The sequence below is a fragment of the Rhinolophus sinicus genome, linkage group LG01 (assembly GCF_036562045.2).
Source record: "Rhinolophus sinicus isolate RSC01 linkage group LG01, ASM3656204v1, whole genome shotgun sequence".
NCBI lineage: Eukaryota > Metazoa > Chordata > Mammalia > Chiroptera > Rhinolophidae > Rhinolophus > Rhinolophus sinicus.
In genome coordinates, this window is record NC_133751.1 from 129,378,148 (window position 1) to 129,405,346 (window position 27,199).

The window sequence follows — 27,199 nt, forward strand, 5'->3', positions numbered from 1 at the left end:
CAGCTCATTATCTCTAAAGGTCAGATCCGAGGTTCACAGTGAATGCCAAGTCTGCTACATCTGGGCCGCTGCTTCTTAGAGCCGTCAGTTCTTTAGTGACTGCAGAGCAGATATCATGTCTGCTTTAATATCATTTTTAAATATTATGTTCATAGTGATTGTGGGAAGACTAAAGCACCATTCTGGAAACCCTGATCCAGGTCCACTGCATCAGAATCTTCTAGGGAGATTTAAACAAAACAAAACAAAAACACAATTCACAGACACAACTCCCAGCACTCCTGATTTGGTAGTGCTGGTATGAGGCCTGGGAACCTGGGAATCTGTAAATCAATGTTCTCCCTGGTAGTTTCTAATGTACCAGCAGGTATGTTACCAGCCACTCTTGACCACTTGTCTGTTAGATAACAGAATAAATAAGAACAATGTAGAATTTCTGTGAGTTCACTTGAATAATTTATAGCAAACTCAAAGTCTCTTCAGAAATTTCACATATTTTATCTGAGTATAAAACATTTAGTAATAATGAGAATGTTAAAAATCAAAGAATCTCTCTAACTGTGGAGAAGGACAGAAAGAAATAGAAGGAATGTTAATGGCCTGTCCCTTCTTCTTCTTCTGGCCCAGGGTGGGATAAGGGATGCATGAGCTACTAGGAACACTTTCTCTGGAGGTGTGTGTAGCTGGTGGGAGGATGTTAATGGCTGCCCCTGGATTGTGGCTTCACTTATTGAAGGTACAATATTTCAGTCATAGGAAAGCTGGTGAAGAAAGACTTGGTTTCAGGTCATTTAAGGAGATGGACGCAATACCTATCCTCAGATTCAGACAGCATTCACATACATATATCGTCCTTAATCCTTAAGCCCATCAGACCAGGCAGAACTACTTGTTCAGCGATTTCTCCCTCATTCTTAAAAAAAAAAAAAGAACCTTATAGGTTAATGAGTTTGGGCTAAAATATTATATTAGCCCATAGGCGAAAATATTATATTTTCCCAGGTGAGGCAAAGTTAATAACTTAGAACTTCTTCTGACGATGTCCTGATACCCAGTACAAAACTCTTTGTTAACACATACTGAGCCAAAGCATGTTCTCACAGTTCTGGCTTGGCCTCTACTTTTCCAAAGGGAGAAAAACTTTCTGCAGCAGTAAATTTTAGAACCAGGGTGAGACATACTTTACCCATTTTATTCTAACACCCAAGTTTTGAGTATCACAAACAATTAGGACTCATCCCCTATAATCATAGAATCATAAAATATTACATTGAGAAGAGATCTTAGGTATGATCTGGTCCAACTCCAACTTGGAGTTATCCCTGACCCCTCTCTTTCTATTACACATCTCAAATCCATTGAACAAACAATACACTGGCAAACCTTTTGGCCTCTATCTTAAAAATATCCAGAACAAGACCACTTCTTACAACTCCCCTGAAGTGACCTTGGTGAGAGCCATTATCAGTCTCGCTTGGATTACCAAATCTCTTCCTAACTAGCATGCCTACTTCCATCCTTGCCTACTATACACTTTCCCATCACAACAGAGATACTTTTAACATAGAAATCACTTCATGTCATGCCTCTGGGCAAGAAGCCAGCCCTTATAATGACTTGTAAGATTCCACATGATTTGTTTCCAGGTTACTTCTGTAATTCATCTCCTGTAATTTCCTACTTTTTCATTCTGCTGCAGATACACTGGCCTCCTGACTACCCATTTCAAGTATGCTTCCCCAAGTCTATGTGCTGGTGTTTCTTCCTCCCAGAATTCTCTTTACAAATACATCTTCATGGCCAATTTCTTCAACTACTTTAGGTCTTTGCTCGGAGGCCACTTTCTCAGTGGAGGCCTTCACTGATCACCCAAGTTGAAACTCAAATTCAACCCCCTCCCTGTACTATATCCTAAAACTCCATTTCCACACTTCCTATTGCTTGTTGAAGGTTTTCTTTTGGATGGCTGTCTGGCATCTCGTACTTATTATCACAAGTGGAATTCTTTACCATTCCCTAAACTTGCTATTTTACTTAATGTCATCCCTTCTATATGGAAATTTGAGAACTAAAATTAGGCAAGCTCCATGTCAGAAGCTTTATATGCATTATACCTCCAATCATTTCTCTAATCCTGTGACCTCAGTGTATGTGTCCTAATTTAAAGTAAGACTATCAGGGATACATAGTGAATGGCAGAGCTGAAATCCAAAATCAGATTCCAGTGACAGCATGTACAGTGTCTTTTATTTGTAGCAAGTGTCTGCAAATATGCACCACTGGGAAAACCTAGTCCACCACTTGTTTTCGCACATAAAGTTTTGTTGTAACATAGCTATACCCATTTGTTTATATATTATCTATGGCTACTTTCATGCTATAACAGCAGAGGTGAGTAAGTTACTAACAGAGACTATATGACCTGTAAAGCCTAAAATACTTACTATCTGGCCTTTTATAGAAAAAGTTTGCCAACTTCTGATCTATACTATACTGCCTTCTATACAAAGCAGAGGTTAATTAGTCTAGAAATTCCCTGATATCTAAATGTACAAGGAATACACAGAAGACATTATTAAGGAGAAAAATAACTTATTTAAAGAATATTCAATTTGTTAAAGTTGTAAATCTTTACAACTTTTGGTCCTACTTATAGATACAGTTGAACTCCTTCAAGTATTTTAAACCACATTTATGAGTTTAATATCTTCAAAATTATACCTGTGGTTTGCATAATATGTCTACTACATCTGTGGCTCACCATGACGTCCCAGATGTACCAGCATCCACCCACCATACTTTTAGCCCCCATGGCCCCCGCATTTCTGAACACTTACTGCTCTACAAAGGGAATTATTTTCTTATACTGGAGTCCCCTAGAATTCCCACTTTTTCCTTACCAGATGTTTTCCATTTCACAACTTTCTTCATCAGACTTGTATATCCATTCATAATCGCATCTTCTTCAACGTTGAGCTTTCTGTTTATAATTTACTACTGTGTTATAGGTTTATCAAGCCGTTTTCTGAAAACAGATTGTGAAGGGAAAATTGAGAGAGAGGATCCAGACACCTGTATTAGGGAGATTTTATGAGAGCGACAGGTATTGTCTAACCTTGGCATCGTCAGAACATCTCTAAGCCACAGATTCATCTTCTACATCCTGGAAATCTTCCACACCTGCCCCACAAATTAGATATGAGAATGAAAAGGTACATAAACAATGAAAACACTCAGCGCAGTGCATATTTGGGAATTGTTTTGGCTTATTCACTTTTTTCTTAATTAGTAGATTTTTAATCAAGTAAAACAACCATCCAGAAAAATGCATAAATCATAAAGGTACAGTTGATGAGCTAGCACAAAGTGAATGCACCTGTGTTACCACTACCCAAGTGAATCTCAGAGGATCTCATCATGCTGCCTTCGCGAGCTACCCATCAGATTAGTTTGATCTGTTTTCAAGTGTTATAGCCATACAGTCATGTACCGTGCATTCTTTTGTGTTTTGTTTTTTTGTTCCATGTTATATCTCTGGGATATGTCAGTGTCATTGCATGTAACAGTAGTGTTTTGTTTGTGTGTTTGTTTTGGTTGTGTTGTACTATAGCTTTCAATTTTTATGACTATACCATCATTAATCTGTTCTTACCTTGATTGATATGTAAGTTGTTCTCAGCATGGGAATGGTTTGAATTATGTTGCTACAAAAGTTTCTGTACATCATTTCTAGTGCTCATAAGTATTTTTAGTGAGTCTATAAACTGGAGAATTAATAGCTGAGTCATGGGGTGTGTGTATGTTTAACATTAGTGGGTACTGCCAAATTCTTTTCAAAGGTGGTTGTACCAAATTTATCCTCACATTAGCCATTTATGGAAACTCGGTCACTCCATATCTTTGCTAACACTTAGTGTCCCATTGTCATTTTAATTTGCCTGTCCCTAATCACTAAAGAAATTGAGCTGTTTTCAATTTCAATGCTGCTTTGGTAGAACTTACCTTCTGATGTGATAGACCTTATCTTATCCTAGAACCACTCTTGATGGTAGGCAACTGACTAGTTGATGCTCTTAAAAGTTTTTCTTAGAGAGTACAGATTCCAATCCTAAAAATTAGCAAGTGTATTATGGGAACATTTTCTTCATATTAACAGCCCAGTTAAAAATCAACACTTTTTAAAATATTTCCTTCATCTCTATATCCTGACATGTACTTGATAATGGGTAGGGCAGTTTACTGATATAACTGGATATATCATAATTATCAATGAGCAAAGTGGATTACATCTATAATATTCAAATACATTTTCTATCAAAATTTACCTAGAATGGCATGTGCAATGATAATAACTCCTTATTTTTCAGGCCATTAAAAACCATTCCCACCACTGCCCACTCTCTCACAGAAGAAAGGCAGAGACAAGTTCAACTACATGAAGATAATAAATATGTACAAAAGGAGCCAGTGAGAAGAGACGGCTTTAGATTTTTGGTTTCATGTTCAGGTTTGATATTTTCTAATCCTAACTTGTACTGATTTTGATCTCCTTTTAATATTCTGATTAGGTAGATCAAATACATGTCTACAAAGAATGTTTGAGATACATGATGTTACTTCAGATCGTAAGATTATTTGAAGACCCAGCCAACATGTTTTATGTTTTTTAAAACTTTATGTGCTCTGACAGATCATTGCTTTCATCACTCCACCAGCATTGCCAAGGAATCTTCTGTGAACAAACTGGAAATTGATAACTGGAAACAATACCTTAAACGTTACGATATCAGGGACAATGAAGTTTGTCTATTTACTGCGTTTTATAGTAGAGAATGCTCAGTATCTGTTCTTGTCATCTTGTCAGTTTTCTTTAGCAGAATTTGTGATGGTTTGGATTATGGTTTAGAAAATATTATTTCCCTTGCCACTCCTGTGGCAAGACTAAACTTTCTTGTGTTGTTGATAATAGACTTGGAAAGTTAGTAGATATGACACAACCAGAGGCCTTAAATGTGTGTGTGTGGTTTGGCTTGGCTTTTAGACTCCTGGAATTCATCAGGAGAAGAAACTGACCTGGTGGACATTGGACCAAAGAGCATGAAAATTATGTGTAGCACATCAGAACCCAACATGGGTCCTAGAGTCCAGAGACTGGAGTGCAACCTAGCCAAGCCGAGCTGAAGCTGCCCTGAAAACTTGTGAATGAGAAATAAGGTCTTGATGTTTTAAGCTACTTAGTTTTGGTATAGTTTGTTAGGCAGTATTATTGTGGGAAAAGTTTCTGAATTTATTATTTAAGAAAATTGACTGTAAAGCCCTCAAATATAAAACCTCATTTAGTAAATTAGTCAAAAATGTTCATCTTTCTTGAACATTTATTATGTGCCAGTCACTGTGCTACATACTAGAGACAGATGGTGAAAAAAATAGGCCTGGGGAAACTTGACAAGGTAATTACAATACAATGTGATCTGCTTCTGATTGGGATAAGCACTTCTTGCAGGATGACTCAGAAAGGGGACCGGAACTAGTCTTGACAACTCAAGAAAGTTTTGTCAGAGATGAAGCGTAAGTAGGAAAGATTCACATTTTTGTAAGCAGAGGCAATGACATGCTCAAAAACTCAGAAAAAAAGAAGTATGGTCATTTGGTGGACTACAAGGAACCCTGTGTGACAGGGACTGGATGGAGTATAAGGAAGGATATAAGTCTATAGAGGCAAACAGTGTGAGGGGGCTAACCAGAAAAGTGTGTCTGGGGCTTCCGGTAGCTACCCTGCACATTAAATGTAAAGAGGGATAAAGGTCAGATGATATTGATTTCTAAGATGCAGTTATGCATGAAACTGAGGATAGGTTCCTGGGTAATTCCAACATTTATGAGACAGAAAGAGGCAATGGGTTCATTAATTTAACAGATATTTGTTTAGCACTGTGAATGTGATGGTAAATGAAAATAGTACAGTCGCTTTCCTCAGAGAGGTTAATATAGGTTAGAAATGTAAGCGAGGTAATTCTAATACATAATGTTAAATGTTATAAAATGACATGACAATTAAGTTTGCGAACTTGTTGCAACGATGTTGCTAACCGTTTTTGATATCAGAGGGATTATTCATTATGAATTTATACCAACTGGACAAACAGTTAACCAAGTTTACTATTTGGAAATGCTGAAAAAGCTGTGAAAAAGTTAGATGACCTGAACTTTTCGCCAACAATTCATGGCTCTGGCATCATGATAATGCACCAGTTCACACAGCACTGTCTGTGAGGGAGTTTATAGCCAGTAGACAAATAATTGTATTGGAATACCCTCCCTACCCACCTGATCTGGCCTCCAATGACTTCTTTCTTTACCCAAAGAGAAAGGAAATATTGAAAGGAAAACTTTTGATGACATTCAGGACATCAAGGGTAGTACGATGCCAGCTCTTATGGCCACTCCAGAAAAGAGTTCCAAAATTGCTTTGAAGGGTGGACTAGGCACTGGCATCGGTGAATACCTTCCCAAGGGGAGTACCTCCAAGATGACTGTAGTGATATTCAGCAAAGAGGTATGTAGCACTTTTTCTAGGATGAGTTCATGAACTTAATTGTCTGACCTCATATGGAACAAAATGGGGAAGGGGGGCTAGAAAGATTTCACAAAAACAGTTGACACCTAAACTGGGAACCTAAGGGAGAATAATAATTACTTAAGTCAAGAGTAAGAAAAAGATCATTCCAGGTAGAGCTAATAGAGTATGTAAGATTCTCAAGGATAAGAAAAAAGATGAAAAAGAGGGGTAGTTTATTTTAAGAAACTAACTGGGAGAGGTAAATAGGGCCAGGTCATAAGTCATGTTGTGGAGTTTGAATTTTAATTTGACAACAAGGAGAAGCCATTAAGGGATTTTGAGGAGGATTGAGAAACATTTCTGGGTAGAACTGGTAGAACTTGGTAGCTGACTGTATGCCTGGGTTAAAGGAGACAGACACCTAGGAGACATCACCAAACTGACCTGGGCAAATCAGTGAAGGATGAATCCATTGGGAGCACAAACTGCAGCACAGATTTAGACGGTTGGTGGTAAGGGTTTAAAGTAATATTTAAAAAAAAAAGGAGGTGAACAAATAGCTGTTGAGACCAAGTAAGAGAATCAGGGTACTGCTTATTTACCAATTGAGGAGAAAACTTAGTTTTAAAAATGTAGAGCTGCTCATCAGTGCCAATGTGGCAAAGAGTCTGAGATACTGAGTAGGAAAACATATTCAGATTTGGATAGTAGGGTTTGTGAGTGACTTTGGAAAAAGCAGTTTCACCAAATTGGTGGGTGTAGAGAGGAGTTATAAGAATCTTAGGAGTGAGTGAGTGATAAAGAAATGGAAGAAAAAGTGGAAGAAATAATGGAATGGCTTACAGAAGCCAAATAATGGCAGCTTAAAGAAGTAACTGCGTTGAAAGAAAGGAGTGTTAGGATAAGGAACCTAAGCCAGTTTCCAGTTTGTGTGCTGAAAGGAAAGAGCCAGGGGAGAGGAAGAGATTTAAGACATAAGGTATATGCTGGGGGCAGGAAGTGGAGGATACTTCCATAGCATGTTCCAAAGGAAATGGAAGGCTTGAGTTCAACCTTAAGGGTGGAGAGCTTATAGGGACACTTCATCCAGGGGCAGAAGAACAGGCAAGGGCAGGCTGATGAAAATAAGAAATTGTGAGGTGATGTAAAGGAAGACTAAAGGTTATTCATTGACTTTTCATCTAAAAGGTAGAAAAGGAGGTCATTGAGAAACGTGGAAATGATTATAATCATCCTTCTGAGAACACTGCCAAGGAGATGGTTTTAAGCTACATACCATATTCTTCACTCTAGTTAGTTTTGGTAGAAATTGAATGTATTAAGGGATGTTAGGTAGCTTACGAGGTTATCAGGAGGTCTAGCCAGCCACAGAAAATGCTAAATGCATGATGATCACTTTAAAAAATGCCACTGCTGTCAACATGTGGTGCCTACAACTCAGTTCATTGAAATATCACAGCTTGTATCTGTCAAGATCAAGATTGGATATTAGCTACCTTTGAGGAGCCAAATGCTTAGAACCACTAGAAATCACAAGAGCCAAGAGATGGATTCAATGAGTGTCTGTGTCCTCAAATTGCTCCCTTTTGTAGGAGAAACTATTTGTACCCCAATATACGTTCTCTCCTTCTTCCATTGTGATAGAATATTTAGTTAGTCACATGGTCGGCTGCTCAGAGTAAATACATTTCCCAGCCTCTCTTGAAGCTGAATGTTGCCATGTGAGTAAGTTTGGGCCAATGGGAGGTAACCAGAAGTATTGAGTGACAGCTTCTGACACAGTGAAGTTGAGTCACTCCCTGGTGTTAGTGAAGTAATCAGCTTAAATGAGCCTGTGTCCCTATGGCCTTCTTAGAGAAGAGCAGGTTTTTATTCTTCCATAAGAGAAAAGTAAAATTCTATCTTGTTTTCTAAATTAAAAAAAAAAAAAAAAAAATCATGAGCATGTCTCATGTATAGGCCAGATCCCAGACAGCCCAGCGAGAATGCAGGAGAGTGTTCAGGTTCCAACTCTGGCAGCCAGGACTCATAATGTAGAGGATGTCCCTCACATAGGAGGGGTGTTCAAAAGATGTTAGGCAACCACTGATAGAACAGATGTTTACCTCAGAGGCAATCAAGGAAGGAATGTAGGGAGGGAAGTATGGAGGGAATAAGGAGGGAAGGAAATAATAATAATCAGGTAAAGGGGCCCAAAAGAGCATGAATTCGTCAAGACCTGATATTATCACCATTTTAGAAGAAACTCTTGACAACCTAGAGTTGGGAACAGAAACTAGTCTTAGCCTAGTGAAAGTGCTGTGGAATTACCAGACCATAGAATTTAAATTTGATAACGAAACACACAGGTTGAAGGGAGTTAAAGACAGAAAACTTTCCCTCGCTTGTACTTCACCCCAAGGTCCAGCAGGAGGATGGGTATGGACAGTAGTATTGAGGATTGAGTGGCAGTGGAAGCAGGCGAAAGTTTGGAGTCAAATGTGGATGAAATACTGTCTGCCTAACATACTTACTGTAAAACCATAGGCAAGTTATTTGTCTCTTGGAGCTCATTTCCTGATCAGTAAAGTGGGAAGCATGATAGCTGCAACCAGCAAACAAGTACAGTACCACAGGTAAAGAATGCTGAGCTCCTAGCACAGTGCTTGGCACCTCGTAAGCACTCAAAATCATGGTGACCACATTTTAGAAAAGTTCAATTGCTCCACTAATTCTAACACTCTCATCTCTTTACTGCATGACATAGGTTTCAGGCAAATAAAAATACCTACTTCTATCTGGGGCTGGACAGCACCCAGCATAATTCAAGCCATTCCCAGGAATAGAGTGATTAGACTTAAAAAAAAAAAAAAAAAAAAAAAAAGTCATGACTCACAATTAGAGGGTGGAATTCTCAGGAAAAACCAACATTAGCATCTAAACAAGAAAATGAGCTCATTGACATTGAAAAATGTTACTACGTTTTCAATTTCATTAAAGTTTCCAATAGACAAACACATTTATTTCTGTGCTATGTGTCTGATAGCAAGAATGGGCAAAAACATCAGTCTACAAGCTCTGGGACTCTAGACTGTGACAGCGCTGATGAAATATATGTTTCCTGAAGAGACATGCAATCCTCACTATCTGTGACCATTGAAATATTAAGGAAATTACTTATAAAACAGATAAAAATCCATTATGGGAGCATAGCCTAGAAGCCGCAAAGGAGGATGGGAAGGTATAATTTCCAATCTTCCTTGAAAACAAAAAAAAAAAAGAAAGAAAGAAAAATTTATTCTCTTATCATTATCCTGGTGAAATTAAATTTCATTGTATGGTTCTCATCTTCATAATTACCAGGTTGCTATGAGAATTAGATATAAAAAGCCACCTCATATAAAGGTAGCAGCAGATTTTTCTAAATATTATATTTTAAAAATGATAAAGAGGAATAACATTTCAGTGAATCATTTTAAGCACTGGACTTGTTCTGTGTTTGCCCACCCACCTTTCTCAGCACACTCATCGAGGCAGAATACCTACAGGGATAGCCATCCAGGCCATAAAACCATCTGGATTCGTACAGAACTAGGATCCCCATGAATAAGTCCTTGGGTTTCTAGAAGTCCAGACACTGGAAGCCTGGAAACCTGAGCCTATGATACGTTAAATAGTTGCCTCCAAAGATATCCACACACTAATCATCTAGAACTTGTTAATATGTTACGTGGCAAAAGGCATGTTGCAGACGTGATGAAGATTATGGACCTTGAGATGTGGAGTGTCTCCTGGATTATCCAGGTGGGCCCAATCTAATCACATGAGTTGTTAAAAGCACAGGATCTTGACTGGCTCTTGTTTCTCAGAGAAAGAAAGATGATGATGATGATGATGATGATGATGGGAGAGAACCAGAGAGATAGTGATCTGAGAAGGATTAAATCTGCTGTTGGCTTTGAAGACAGGAAAGGTCATGACCAAAGGAATATGGGAAGCCTCTGGATGCTGGAGTAGCAAGGAAATAGAGTCTTCCCTAGAGCTTCCAGAATAAATGAGGTCCTCCTGCCCACACCCTGGTTTTAGCCAAGTGAGACTTTTTAAGACTTCTGACTCAGAGAACTGTAAGATAATAAATGTGTGTGTGTTGTTTTAAGCCACTAAATATGTGATAATTTGTTGTAGCCATATAGCAAACAAATATAGGAGGAGGATGGGTCCCTATTAACTAACTTGACATTTCCCCCATACTTCTTACTTTGTTTGATCTATAACTTTGCTTTTCCTATATCTCTGTGCTGTGTGCCCTCACATTGGCTTGGAGCTGCAACTCTTTAGACTGAGGTCCTGACAATGTGCCTGCCTCTTAGCAGCTTTTACTTGGGAACTACACCATTTTGATGAGAGCAGTAAGTAGCCAGCCAGTGTGCAGCTGCAAATGAGATGAATCGTAGGCTGCAACCAGTCCTGAAGGTTCTTGCTGCTGCTCTTTGTTTTCATCATGTAAGACACATGTGAACATCAAGCATGACATGGACCTACTCCTACGCATCGAATCTTCCTTGCTTCCTTCCCACACTCTCTTCCTGTCTCTTTTCTTTCCTTCCTTTCGTCCTTCCTCCCTCTCTTCTTATTCCCCTCCCTCCCTCCTTCCCTTTTCCCTTCCTTCCTAATGATGACGCCTTTACTCGAACATCTTAACAGTTACTACTTATAAAACATTGTTTTTAATCTAGAAGTGTGACATTAAAATCTTAAAATCACCCAAGGAGGGTGATTTTAATGTCCATTATATTTTACTAAATCATTAAAGTGTATATTTATAATGGGTAAGCTTTATCTCATGTAAATTATACCTCAATGAAGCTTTTTTATTAACAAAAAGTTTTGTTATAAAACTTTTTCTCATCATCATCACCATCAATTACATACAAGCACACAAAGGAAAAATTAAACAGTAAGAAAAGCATAAAATAAAAACAATATTTACCTTCTTTTATCACCAGTCACATTCCCAAGATACTAGTACTTTCAACTTCTGCTATTTTTTTTACATAATTTTTAAAACTTGGAATAAATTTCTATTTACAGAAAAGTTGCAAAGATAGCACAGAGTTCCCATATACCCTTCTCTGAGTTTCCTCTAATGTTAACATCTTACATAATCATGGTACAATTGTTTTTAAAATTATCTACTCTTAATTATTCTAATTATTTCTCCCATCTATCTAAGTAACATGCTTATACCTCTATTAAAAAGTTTACATTGTCATTGTGAAAATAAGGAATTAGCTCCCATGCACTGTACACCATTACCCACCCCTCATCAGAATGCATTAGTTTTAATTTATTTTTAATCTTTTTTAAATTTAACACACTTAAGAAACTATACTGTTTTCAGTCATCATTATACTCTATCTCTCAAAACTCTACTGTTGAAATCAAGAAATTGGCATCTCCCCATTTCCCTCCATTCTACTCTCCCTTTTTCACAACTCAATATTCACAGTTGAATATTTATTAAATTGATATTTGTTGAGCATGTACTACATTCCAGAGTTTTTCCAGGAACTGTAGATACAATAATATAGACATGAACAGATGAGATTCCTGTTATCCTTGAGCTTGTATTCCAGAATTGGAGTAAGACAGATAAGATAAACAAGAGAAAAAGTCGGACAGAGTTAAGAGTTATGCAGAGGAAACAGCCTCAAGTAACAGAGTAGTGAGCCTAAGACCAAATGTCAGGAAAGACCTCTTTGAAGAAAGGACTTTTAAGTTGAGAGGAAATGACTACTGTAATGGGCCAAATGTGGGAGTAAGAAACAAAGGGACAGGCCAAACAGAAAAGAGAGAGTAGTGAGAGATGAGGTGAATATGATGGGCAGGAGTGAGACCATAATGCAGGGCATTTAAGTAGGGTAAATAGTTTGGATTTCATTCTAAGCTTGATGAGAAGTCCTTGGAGCGTTTGAGCATGCTGTGGGCACACAGGAACACAGTCTGATGTAAATTTCTAGGAGTTTACTTCAACCAACCTGTGGAGAATGGATGGTAGGGTAGGGAGGGTAAATGTTGCCTCAGAGACCTCTTAGCAGGTTACGGCCCTAGTTCAGGTCTGACTCCTGGAATTCCAAACAGGCATATCCTGCATGCTTACCATCACCAGTTAGATATCTGTGGGACATCTCAGATTTAATATGGCCATCATGGTACCACTGATTATCTCAACATTTTTATCTAAACCAGCTTCTTTTGGGCTTTCTCATCTCCGTAAACAGTGCCACCTATTGTCCATCTTATAGGATTTATCTCTATTCTTTTGCACATCTGACATCCAATTCGTCTACGAGTTCTGTAAACTCTACCTTTAAAACATATCCCCAATAGGTCTAACCATCATGATCTTTTACTTTTTTGCAGAACATTGGTTCCCACTTCCACTAAAGATTTTCTCAGGTATCCTTTATTTAACAATATATGTATTTTCTTGCTTCCAGAAATCTGTTAATAATCAAATTTCTAATCCTAACTCAAGTAGGAAATATGCACATTTTTCTTAAGGATTTCTATATTGCTTAAAGAGTAGGAAGTTTCTAAGGGAGAAGCCTCCTGCTTTTAACCTCTAATCTAAGTTGACCTAAAGTCTCTAATTCTCAATTTGTAGAGAAAAATAATTATTTCTGTGTCCAAAGCTAAGCAATTGCAATGGACTATGACAAAATTTCAGCCTTAGTTTCCAGAAAAACTGGAGGACTAATAGCAGGCAAGGAAGGTAGTCTTTCTAGTCAAGCCTAGTGCTTTAAATTCTTTTAAGTCGTTGTCAATAATCTAAATTAAGAGAATAGCTAGAGCACATGGGCCGGAAGGTAAAAGACGAGAATCTACAAGTGAGGTCCAGGTGAGAACTCTAACTTTTATTGCTTGCACAGGGATTTGACTGGAAGTAAATAGATGGATGCTTCCCACGTTTCTGGGGGACATCTGTTTCCAAAAAGGCCCTTGACCTGACATGACCAAGGATAGCTTTTGTTCAAGCCTACGGCTATCTCCCCCGACACACACACACACACACACACACACACACACACACACACACACACACACACACTTTCCTTATCCTGTACCCTCAAACTCACAATGAAAGAAAGCAGTCTGTAAAAGCTATCCCTAGGAAGGACATTAACCTGAATTCAAACTTCAGAGATAATCCCTTCAGAGAACAAATTCATAAGTATGAAACAATGCTCTGTAAATTAATTAAGCCCCCTCTAGTGTGTGTTATCGAGGAAAAAAATATGTAAAAAAAAAAATCAGAATTTTCATTTCTAATTTTTTAATCTGATATATTTCAATTTAAATTTCAACACAATTTTTAGTGTGTTTTTTGTTTGTTTGTTTGTTTTAATTAAAGTTTATTGGGGTGACAATTATTAGTAAAGTTACATAGATTTCAGGTGTACAATTCTGTATTACATCATCTATAAATTCCATTGTGTGTTCACCACCCAGAGTCAGTTCTCCTTCCATCACCATATATTTGATCTCCTTTACCCTAGTGTGTGTTTTTAAATTTAAAAATATTAGTATAAAAATCAATATAACATATTTATAAGTTTAACGTGTGTGTTAAATTTTACTCTTTTCTCTCTCTCTCTCTCTCTCTCTCTATATATATATATATATATATATATATATATATATATATATTTAACTTCTGGTGGTATAATCAGAATAATTTGGAGAGTACTTCTTTATAGATTGCTGAAATGTGAGATGAGATCACTTTCTGTATAATATTATTAATACAAATGATGATAAGAGTAATTACATAAATTGTAATTACATAAAACTAACTACATAAATTAGCACTTAGTATGTATATGCATTACTCTGTTCCTGAGAATTAATATGACTATAAATGTTCCTTACAACAATCTAATAAGTAGTTGTACATTTGGGCATATTATGTATAGAAGAAATGATGCCTACAGAGTTTAATTGGCTCAAAGTTGATTGTCTTAATAAAATAAATTGCTCCCATGGGAAGGAATCAGGGCTTTTTCCATCCTGTCATTAGGGAGCAGAATGGAAGGGACGGGTATAGGCAACCATAGTGTGATTCTTCATGCTGATGAACCCCTGAGTGTCTCACTGAGCCAGTTTGATAATTTTAAGCCACCCCTGAACCCTGGCTGCTGTAAGAAATGGAACCTAAAATTTACAGACCTGAAGCTAATGGCATAAGAACAAGCTCTAAATTTCTGGCATCTAAGCTGACACCTATTTTCCTTCTCTTGACTCAAACTTCAATTTCAGAAATCCCTTATTAAATGGTCAACAGATCAGCTCTGCTTACCATCCCCCAATATAAATGCATGAATATGGCAATTCAATCTAACCAATAAATATGAATAGAAGAGAAAACCAAACATGAAATAACTGTGTAGATTTTACAGATACTTGTGCTCTTAACTCAATTCTCCTTAAAACACCTACTAAGCTTTTAGATCTTGGTTTAGACACTCCCTCCTATAAGAAGCCTTCTTTACCTCCCAAACCAAAGTTGAATTACTTTTTCTTCTTTCGTGCTGCCATGCCTCCCAATACTTTGCTTGCCATGGCTCATACACTGAGTTATAATTATAATTGCTGGTTTACTTGCTTGTCAGCTTCACTAAACTGGTAGTTTGCTGAGAGCCGGGACAGGCTTTTGTTCATTGCTATACCCTCAGTTTTTCCATAGCTCCTAACATATCATATAAACACAATGCACACAATATGATAAATAAATACATGTGACTGTATGAAGAAATAGTAAGTTGTTAAACTGACCAACAGGTTAAAAGAAAGCAGATTAAACTTGGCACAGGGAATAAAGCAAAATAGGGCCATTCGAAATGTGAGAAAAGTTCTACTTCAGCAAATGCTTTCAGACTTTCACAACCATGAAAATCTAGAAACGACTCAGTTTCTGCGTATATGTAACTTGTGGATTCATTTGGCCTCCATGATTGCTGGTCATTTATAAAAATTCCAAACAATAAAGTATGCCATCCTAAAATATGCCACTTTCATATTGTTTATTGTGACTTAAAAAGGACTTCAGAAACAGCCACTGCAAGAATCCTCTGACCCTTTGTCATCCCCTGAAAGCATGAGATAAATCTCTCCTGTGAAAGGTACCCTCCTCCTACAGGGAGGGTAGAGGCATCCTTGTCACGAAAGACAGGAAATTTGGGGCCGAGAAGGTTGTATAAACAGACCTTGTTACCTCTTCACCAATTTACTTCCCCAAGCTCAAACCTCTTTGTTATGTCAATTCTCCGCAAATGTATCGTGTTTATATCTAAAAGGCACAAAAGCTTCCTGCTTTGGTCATTTCTTTGAGTCTCATGTTTTTATGGGGTTCCCATACGTACAAAATCAAATTTGTTTATATCCTATTAATCTGTCTTATGTTAATTGAATTATTAGACTAGTCAAAGAACTCAGAAGGGAAGAAGGAAAAATTTTTCCTCCCTCTGCACTAGTGACCCAATGAGACAGCCGAATGCAGAACTGAGGTCTTTGGTTTCACATAAACCATCCTGTAATTTTGGCTCATATGATATCCCGTCTCTTGTGTGCATTTAATTCAAACATGAAGATCCCAAGACAGGCTGAGGGAAAATAATCAATTCTTGACACCTTTCTCCTTGAAATCATAAATCATCCATGCCCCAGTGGTCATTCTAGACACAAGATATTCCTTGTCCCTTCTACTTTAAATCCCCAAAAGGTTAAAGGCATCACTCCCAGTCAGAAAGCTTCTACTAAAACTTTTCAAATCTCCTCCAACTTCAGAATGACCGAGTATAGCTCAAGAACTTGAAGGAAGCTGAAGAGGCAGAATCCCAAATCGCTGATTCGTCTCACATGGCAGGAGTTGACAAAGGTAGCAGAAGTAGAAGTAGGGAGTGGATAATGAAATATTGTTGAAACCCTCCAATTTCGTTCATCTAATGATTTAACACTATGAAAGGATCATATCAAGAGTGATTTTACAAACCTGCTTTCTGTTTGTGTTAAAATGCCATATCTCCCAGGTCCTGATTCTTCATTTACTTGTTCGTTTGTTTTAAGTGTTAAGAAACTGGGCAAATGGTTTTAAATGGAAAACAATGTCAGTTCCCATTGTACTTAAATTGCCCATTATCAGCATAGTTCCTAATAGGGTTTAAACTGCTAGCCATTGACAATCATTTGTGTTTAGGCTGCTTTTCTAAGGAGACAGTCACTTCTGTGGCTGATAGCCCTGGAGACCCTCTGGTAACTAATACAAAAGTCATAATAACAAATTTACATAGTGAGCTCTAATCTAGACAAATGCCTTTGTCCGTATTGGATACAGTCATGAGATTTTTTTTAACCTTCAGTGAAAACACAGGTTTTCACAAAGTACAAATTTCCTAACGCCTCTCTAGGTACACATAGAAGCGCTAATCAAATCAGTGGGATAAATACAAAAGTACTTAACCATTAGATTGGAAAACCTTAGCAAAGCAAAAATGGAACTGTATTTAATACTGGATAGGAACAAAAACAAAACTGAGGGTTTCTAACCTCTTTGGAGAAAGATATGGTAAGGACAGGAAATGCACATGCCTCTGACTGAGAGGATAGATTTGGGTGGAAGAAGTAGGAAACAAATGAATTCTCATTTGAATGATATTTTGTACAGCGATGTGATGAGATTATCACCAATTGTGCTAAAATAGTGAGAAGCTGTCCTAAAGACTGGATTGGAAGTAGTATTGGGATATAATGGAATATCTCTGCTGACAAGAGGACTAGAGAGGACAAGACAGGAAATCAGAAGACTTGGGTTTGATGTTGCCAGTTGACATTATCTTGCTTGTCATCAGATGTCCTTGTGAAGGTCATTCCAGGAATGGTTTTTGCCTTTTACAGTTTCTAAACTTTGTTGTCCAAATGAAGTGTATTATTTGTCTGGATTCTAGAGAGCAGCATGATTTTTAGTAAAAGAGAGCATCAGGAAGAACCAATAACAGCAATAATAATTACTGTAGCGTTTACTGAGAACATTCTATGTGCCAGAAACTTCATTGAGGCAAGCTTTCATTTATTCTGCACAACATTTCAGTGATGTAGGCACCACAGAGTAGGACCACCTTATGCAGACCTGGGTTCTAAAATTAGCCCTTAGCTATGTAGTAAATACCATTAATAGAACTAGAAAACCCATCAATATAAATGTGGGATGGGTGGATAATTCTAAAGCGCTTCTGCTTTCCTAAAGCATTTCTTTCTTTCTTAGTATTAAGTCTTAATGACCTTAATACACCTGATTTAAACTAATTACATAGTGAAATCCCAGGAGAAGGATTAAATACTTAAGGTAACCCTAGGGGAAGGATGAATTATAGAAGGAGCACATTCAAATAAATCACAGGAAGCAACCCTCCTGTATTTTACACTTGAAGAAATTCGGATCCAGAAGATCAGTGCATTTTCCAAGGTCAAGAGGCAGTGGATGGTGGAGTTGGGATTTAAGCCAGAACCTGCTGGTGTCACCAGTGTGCAATGCATAAGGCCAGTGGAGGTAACACTGTGTACACACTTCAAACAGATACAATTCCCTTTGTTAGCAAAGAGTCTAGAAACAGAACAGTTATAAAACCGATAATAATAACCTATGTTTAAGCTAAAACATAAGCAGAGAAAAATGTACACAGCAGGGAAGGAACATTGGCAAATTCATCAATACCCCAGAAGGATAGTTTTGTAGACATTAAAAAAAAAAAAAAATGCTTTGGTAAGTAAGTGAAAATAGCAAATAATTCTGATGTACCAGAGTATTAAAATGTAAAAATTTAAAGTATTTGTGGAAAAGATTATGTTTCAATGACTGATCTCAAAAAAGCCTGAAGGATTTGGACAAAAGATACTGAAGTGTAACTCTTCGATTAACTTTTCTACTAGACAATCATACATTCCTTGCCTAACCAAAGTATTTTTCTGCTTCAAATGGAGATTGCTTTTCTTTTTTTTTCTTTTTTTAAATTAAATTTATTGGGGTGACAATCGTTAATAAAATTACAAATGTTTCAAGTGTACAATTGTATAACGCATCATCTTTATAACACATTGTGTGCTCACCACCCAGAGTTAGTTCTCTTTCCAAAGAGGGTCAAATATATGGTAATAGAAATTGCGTTTCACCTTTACTGAAAAATCCAGAGTGGAACCCACAGCATAAGTTAGTAAATCTTTGGGTAACTTAACCAGATGAGATCACACAAATTTCCCCAGAGTTGGAACAGGCTGGCCTGGTCCTATAGTTTTCCTCCCATGTTGACTTGTACAACACATTTTTATTAGTACAACCTGTAACTTACCTCATTGACAGAGAGTTTGTTGGGCCAGCCGGTCGTCCTGATTCTGCTCTTTGCCTTGATTCCTATTTAAACCTCTCAAGAAATTCTCCAGAAGTCCATGGATGAGGTGTCTGGAAATGATGTGTACATTTTTATATTTCAGTTTTCTCTGTAATAAAAGTTTTAAACATGGGTACATAAAAGTTTGATTTTTAAAAATAACATAATTCATTTTTGCTTTACCGTTTTTTCCCGATTAATTCCCAATCATCATGTCTGGGGATGTTTCTGCTTTTATGTGTTTCATATTTAGTAAATCCTACTAGAATCTGAATCTAAATTCATTACTTCTTTTCTGTTTTGAAGAGCACATGACTCTGCTTCTTTCAAAGACCATCTCATCTACTGGTCATGAGGACATCATCCCATTGATGCTTTTCAAAAATTTTGCTCTTGAAATTTCTCTATGCCCCCTGAGTCACTTGTATCATTCTTATCAACACACAAACAAGTTCTATGAATTAACTTTTAAAAATCCTTCCTTGAGACCAAATATCCCTCTTAGCTTTATTCCATTTCTCAGCTCCCAATTCACAGCAAATGTTAGAAAAAAACTGTGGTCAGTATTTGTCTTCTCTCCTTCATTTCCTATTCATTCTTTTTTATAATTTAAGCAATTTTAAAGCAATTTGAAGTAATTTTAAACTAATGAAATTTGCATAAACAGTACAAAGAACTCCCAAATCTCCCTCACCTTGTTTCCTCAATTGTTTATATTTTACTATATTTGTTTCATCTCTCTCCCTGTGACTATATATAGTAGACATTCCATTATCATTAATATTTTCTGGACAACTTATATGCAACTTTCGATATGGTGACCCTTTCTCCTTAATTACTACAGTGTGTTTTATAAAACCAGGACACTCTCCCACATAACTGTCACACAATTATCCAAAACAGAAAATCTACATCGATAGATCACTACAATCAAATCTGAAATCTTTCCCTTGTGGTCTAAGGTGTCATCCAGGGTCAGACTTTGCATTTATCTCTTTAAATCTGGAACATTCAGCCTTCCTTTGCCTTTTATGTCCTCGATGGTTGTAAAGAGTACAGATCTTTCAGGGTGTCGCTCAACCTGGGTCTGCCTATAGTGTCCTTGGGTTCAGACAGGGGTCATGCATTCTTGGTAGGAACACCAGAAAGTGATACTGGCTCCTTCTCAGGCCATAAGGAGGCTCATGAGGATGATCTTTCTCACAGGAGGTGACATAAGCTTTTATCAAGTTGGTGTCTGCCTGACTTTTCTACCTTGAACTCACCATTTTCGCGTTTGTAAATGACAAGTATTTTGTGGGAAGATGCACCAATTCTAAACCTATATCCCACTTACCATGGCTTTGTAGTATGTCAACATGGCTAGGCTGAACTCGACGTCTCAGGATGTTTGTGGGTAGGCAGAGCCACACCAGAATCCTGTGGGTCATTTCGGGGGTGGAAGTGAAAGAGCAGCCATTCCGTATTCTCATTCCAGGCCACTTATCTATCGGCTTACCTCAGTCATGTGCAGCGGCCCAGTCTGTAGCTGCTCCCCCCTCTCTGGTTTCCTTTCCTGCTTCCCTGACTCCTGGGCCAAGTGCAAGGGCCCTGACTTTTGTGGGGCACACAAATCATCAGCATCAGAGGCAACAAAGGCTGACTTTTGGGCGTAAAGCTCCAGCATCACACAGAGACAGCAGCCTGCATAACCTGCTTCACTGGCTTCCACAACTGCAGAAGGCCTAATCTTTCTGCAAGTATATGAGATATATAATTCGAAGTGTGAGCAAAAGATATGGTGAATGTTTAAATTAAAAAAACATTATTATAGTAAAAGACACATTGCTGTTAATCCCCCTCAAAATACTCCCTCTCATTTCAAACACACTTATCCCATCATTCTTGTGACTTTCTGAAGCAGCTCTGGAAGTCCTCTTTCATGAGAGGCTTTACTTCATCCTCCAGCATGACAATGCTCCATGTCAGACATCGCTTCTGGTATATCGCAATTTCTGTCAAATAAAAACATTATGGTGTGTCCTCATCCACTTATTCACTGGATCTGGCACTATGCAACTTCTGGCTCTTCCCCAAAGTCAAAATGACCATGAAAGGAAAACAATTTGAATCAATTCAGGACATCGAGGCAGCCACGACAGCGCAACTAAAGACACTCATGAAAGAGGACTTCCAGAACTGCTTCAGAAAGCGGCAAGAACGATGGGATAAGTGTGTTAGAAACGAGGGGAATTAATGGCAATGTGTCTTTTACTGTAATATGTTTTTTTATTTAAACATTCACTGTAATTGCTCGTCACATACATACAAATAAAGTATTTTTCATGGTTCTGATTCTCTGCTTGGAACATAATTGATATGCTGATCTCCATCACACTTCCGCTCAGTAGCCTTAGCATCTTTCATACCTTCTACTTGAATCAATCATGGCTATGATGTTTTTCAAATGGTGAGCTTTCTATATCCATAATTTCTTAGTTAGCACTCTGCTCTAAGGAAGAACTTTCCCTTCTCCCTGATTTGTTTTCTCTTTATATATATATGTTACAGATCTATGAATTGCTATTTCTTTTAATGGGTTGTAAAACACTACTTCACAATTAATGTTTGATCTTCAGGTGGTCTTAGAGTTGGCCAGTGGGAATCACTTTCAACCTGGCCCTATGTCCTTTTTGACATAACCCCCTTATTCTTTGAGTACTTTCTTCCTTCCTGGTGTAAAAAGATATTTGTCACTCCTTTTCTTCTTTCCCTGACTTAGCCCCAGAATTAGTTGTTTTCCTAAGGGAATATAGTTCCTTTTAGCAGAGGTTGGTGTTTAGACACCAAACCAAAAATCTTGAACTTCTCTTTGCGTTGTATCTTTCTTTTGTCCTCTCCATTATAAACCATGTATTAGTTTTCTATTGTTACATAACAAATGACCACAAATTTAGTGGGTTAAGACAACACAATTTATGTTCTCTGTTTCCATGGATCGTCCAGGCAATGGTTAGTAGCTCAGGGGCTATCATCAGAGTGTTATCAGAGCTGTGATCTCCCAGGCTCGGGGGTCCCCTTCCAAGCTCGTCAGGTTGTTGGTAAATCAGATCTTCCTGATTGTAGGGCTAAGGTCTCCCATCAGGTGGGGGTCACTCTCAGCACCTAGAGGCCCCTCCAGTCCTAGCTATGTGGCCTTCTGACACCATGGCAGCTTTCTTCTTCATAGCCAGCAGAAAAATTTTACTCCATTGTGCTATGAGGAAATCTCAGTCAAATCCCTTCATAGTCAGAGTTCCTGTTCACAGTCAAGGGAAGAAGATTATACATAACATGTATATCAATGGCTGGAATCTTAGGGGCCAATTTAGAATTCTGTCTACTATAAACCATCAACAATTTCCACTTCTAATATATACCCAAATCTGGACCCTTGTCTCCATTTCCACTGCCACCATACTAGCCCATGCCACTACCGTCTCTTTCCTTTATTCTAGTAGTCTCCTGGTCTCTTTCCTTCCACTTTTGCCTCTCTAGACCATTATCCAAGACTAGCCAGAGTGATTGTTTAAAAACATACATAAGAGAATGCTATTAACCTCCTTTAAGTCTTCAACAATGTCTAACTGCATTCAGAGCACAATCCACACTTCTTCCCACAACCCATAAGTCTCTGCGTTGTCTGCCCCTACCCACCTGTTGCAGCACCTTTCTTTTGTTCTCTGGAGACCAGCAACCATACCCTGTTTTCTCCTTATTTTTCCAATGAGCCAAAGTTGTTCCCTCCCTATGTTTTTACACATGTTCTGAACAAATTTCTTTAGCTATTTGCATCTCAGTTCACATAATACTTATTTAGAGAAGTTTTTCTGATGCTATAAGCAACAACATTCAAGTTCAGTCACTCTGAATTACATCAACCTGTTCAGTTTTTTTCATAGTGTTTATCACCATCAGCAAATATATTGTTTATCTCTTTGCTTACATATTATCTACCTGTCCCAAGTAGAATGTTAGCTCCATGAGGCGAGGGACCATATCTACTTCATTCAATGGTGTATCTCCAGTACCTAGTATAGTACTATGCTTCATACTAAGTAGGTGCTTTATACATATTATGAAATATGTAGAATAATCAGACATTTGGGAAGGTATTACTTTATAGAACTCAGTCTCTGAGATCATTTTGTAATGTGAAAAACTATACATCCATACATACACAAATTCTCTTGCTCTAAAGTATTTGTCTGAAAGTAGGGTATTTAAGAATTAATATTAAATTATTCCATTTGATAATATTAAAATCCCCCTTGGGCCCTGAAAGGAAAGTGTCACTACAGAAACAACTTTTTCACTACTTCCGCTATTGGTGGCCTGATAGTTTTGCAATGAACATCTGGCAATATTCTCCTATAGTGAATGAAATCCTGCTCCAGAAATGTAGCTTATCACTGTTAGCAACTAAAATTAAAATCCTTGTTCCAGAAACTCTGCAGGTGTAAGACTCCTTAACAGCTTTGAATTCATTCTTCTGCCAAACAACCGGGAACAATCCAAATCCTCTTTCCCACAGCCATCCCTCTCTATCTTATTGGAAGAATCTCATGGGAGAGGGAACAGTTGGACTGTTTTGCGGGCTCCAGGATGAGGTCGCAGTCTCAAGGATCCTGCCCCAAGTTGGCACAAGGGGAAGGAACATGGTTAATTAACCTTGGATATGCTCTGTGAAAGCTCTACCTGGGGTGGCTTCTGCTACTTCAAAGAGTTCCAGTATCCTCCAGGTCTTTCTGGAGTACAGTCCTTAAGAACCTGACTGAAAACAGTATGCATTGGTGACATTTTCTGTGGTCAGTTTGCTAAGTTAAACTACTGTATACAGCTTAAAAAATTTAAGAGCCGCTGGCTAAAAGCCTAAAATGTAACAGCAATGCTTAGAAACTGTTTATATGCTTGATTTGCTTTACAGTGTTTTTGGTCTTTAGTTTTGATTGGATTGCTTTACTGAAACATGAAGGGCATTTAGAAGGCAAGAAAGTGAATAGGATACATTTGCAACAATATGCCCTAAAGCAACATCTTAATGTCAGAAGTAAATTATAACAACTTACATTACTGATGACATACATTATAATTCAAAGCTGGAGAACTAAAATCAAGGTTGTTCTTGCTATAATATAGAAAGTGTTTTCTTTGTATCTTTTGCAACTAGATGAAGACCTTTATTGATGAAAATGATACAGCAAAAGCTAACAGAAGGAAATATCTATCTCCTGGAATGCACAAAAGCTTTTTTTTTTTTCTTTTTTTCTTTTTTTTCTGAAGCTTCCCAAAGCCTTTGCATCTCTTTCACCGAAATTATTCTTTATTTCATAGACAGCATGAAATGAGTTGTTTCCAGTATTATATGTGTGACTCCCAAGATGTTAAGAGCAAGCATATCTAGAGTTTGACTTTATGCATTTCTGATGTAAGTATTCAACTGATAATAGCACAAGCAGTGATAATAGTTACAGAATAATGCTGTGCCTAACTATTAAAACTGTTAGGAACCTAAATAATTAGGATATATTTGTTTATACAGTCTTTAGTCCCTTTAAAAAAAGAAAAAAACAAACAACTCTTGCATACTCTTCCTTATTATCTTTTTTGTTGTTTATCCGAACAAAGAATGTTTGTATCCATATTCAAATCTTTTAAAGTCTAAATCGAGGTATAAATTAGCTCTCAACTTATTAACAAAGTAGTTAGACTTTATGAAACTTTACTTCGTTATTACTATAAAAATATTAACATGAGATGAGGCCACATACAAAGGCAAAACATGGAGCCATCACAGGAGCATTGTCCAATGAAAACAGTAGATCATATATTCTTTAATAGAGGATATAGAGTCTAAAAGTCATACCTTCGCAGGCATAAGGATCCAATGTAGTATTCCATATCAATCAAAATATATTTGGTAATTGCCAAATCTTGCTTACTGCCTGTGCTTTGTGTGCTGTGTGTGTGTGCGTGTGTGTGTCTGTGTGCGTGTGTGTGTGCACATGTGCACGCAGATGCGGCTGACTTAGACGTGGGCCTTTGGCACAACTAAACTTCTCACAGGTGCCCAGGAAAGCTTTCAGTCAAGAGAGATTCAGCCATTGTTGTGCAGACTTGACCCCAGTAGCTGAATACGATAACTTGAAAGCTTAAGGAAAAACTGAAAGCAACAAAGGAACAAGACAAACAAATAAAGAAACAAACACTCCCAGACACAGACAATAGTTTAGTGGTTACCTGAGGGTAAGGTGGGAAGGGGTGGTAGAAGAGGGTAAACGGGATCAAATATATCCCGTGATGGAAGGAGAACTGACTCTGGGTGGGGAACACACAATGTGATATATAGATGATGTATTACAGAATTGTACACTTGAAACTTATGTAATTTTACTAACCATTGTCACCCCAATAAATTTTAATTAAAAAAAAAGAAAGAAAACCTATCCCTTTCTTTTAACTTGATTTTACTATTCCAACTGTCCTGTGGGTTTGTCAGCTCACTCTGCTGGTATTCCCAGGACCTGGCTAAGAATACTGAATGTCAGAGCTGAAAGGAATTTGATCATCTAAAAATATCGTATCAGTGGCAGCCATGGCAGTGCACGCTCATATCTCCCTACAGGAGAGAACAAAATAATAATATTCATATGACCATATATTATGACTATATATAATAAAGACTCTCTGAATTATGTCTGTGGGTATGTTAGCATCATTGGTTCCCTGGAAAACTTAGAAGAAGGAATAAACTCTTCTGCTTTTTTTCTTGCTGATCTAAAGACCGCCTTACATAGAGGGGCTAGGAGAGATGAAGTTCTTCACCATTTGGGATGATGTGCCTTTGACTATAAACTGGCTCACAGCCCTGCTTGGGAATGAGGTGGCAACTTCATTACTATTGGAAAGAATATGTGTTGGTTGGGGTTTGCAGCCCATCTTATGAGATATCAGGGTGCTTTGAAATGATACTGTCAGACTGCATCGCCTGGAGGAAAAGGCCAGTCAGAGTCAGGAGGCTGCAGTTCTGACAGTGTGTTTACAAAGACCACCTAATACTTGTAGAACACTCCAACCTTTACATATACATTTATGAGACAGGAAATGCTCAATAGCCATGTTTCCAAGGAGGAACCTGAAGCCTAAACTTACTGAGTGAAGGTAATATATTAATAATTCATTAAAACCAATGTCTTATTATGTGTATAGCCTTTTAAGTTCTGTAGAAAATATACTGTCTCTAAACTGGAGGTATTTACAAGGCATAGCACCATAGGTTTGAAAGGGATTATGAAACCATTTGGAACAATGTGTCCAAGCAGTTTACGCTTAGATGTGGGAGCTCAGAAAATTTTTGATGTTGAGCCACATTTGGGCCTGACATGCACATGCAGTCCGGGCCTCGGTCTGCTACTAAGCAGCCAGGTGCAATGACCATGGACCCAGGACTTCCAGTTAAAGGGTCTGGACTAGTAATAATTTACTAGTTCTTCCCTTGGAATCTGTGCTATAGGCAAGTACAGTCATCATGGTTATAAGACTCATCACACTGGATTGTGTCAATATTAAATGATGTCATGGAATTGAAATGATTAATTCTGAAATTCAAGTTGGGTATTTGTAATTGTAATTATTTATCTTAAAGCATATATGCTGAGGCCGTCAAAAAGAAAAAAAAATGATAGCAGAAATTCCAAACTAGGGCTGTTGGATATTTTAACATTTCTCAAAGCTGTAATTCTTTGTAGATAAAGGAAATAAGGATGGTCTCTGGATCAGTATTGACAAGTAATTCTTATACGCCATGAGGAAATACTGAGTGTTTCTTAATTAAGAAAAATACCTACTAAGTGTGTGTAACATAATGCCTCCTACTTGACCTCAATCTTTCTCTGCCCTTTAAAAGTTGGTCGTGCCATTATTAAAATTGGCCACCCCTGAAACAAAAGGGTGAAGATGAAGTCTTAACATCATCTAAAAACTGGATCTCCACACAGCCATGGACAAAATCTAATCAGAGCTGGTTTTATTCAGAACATTGTTATGAAAAAAAATTAAATGACTAAATAAAATTTGTTTTTCCATATAAGTAATACAGCAAAAACAACTCAGGGTAAAATGTTTTCAGATAATCCTATAATTGAGCCTTTTTTCCATTTTATACAAGAAAGAAAAATAATGCATTGTGTTTGTATAACACTTT

The 27,199-nt window shown here is 37.6% G+C and overlaps 1 long non-coding RNA gene across 1 annotated transcript; it reads right to left on the bottom strand.

The window, feature by feature from the left end:
* Window positions 1–2,762: 2,762 nt before the first annotated feature.
* Window positions 2,763–19,084, bottom strand: LOC141567304 (uncharacterized). The gene is made up of 3 exons (XR_012489873.1): window positions 18,940–19,084; window positions 3,116–3,180; window positions 2,763–3,025 (listed from the first exon to the last, which is right to left on the bottom strand). It is a non-coding gene; the product is annotated as an uncharacterized LOC141567304 (long non-coding RNA).
* Between the last annotated feature and the right edge of the window lie 8,115 nt (window positions 19,085–27,199).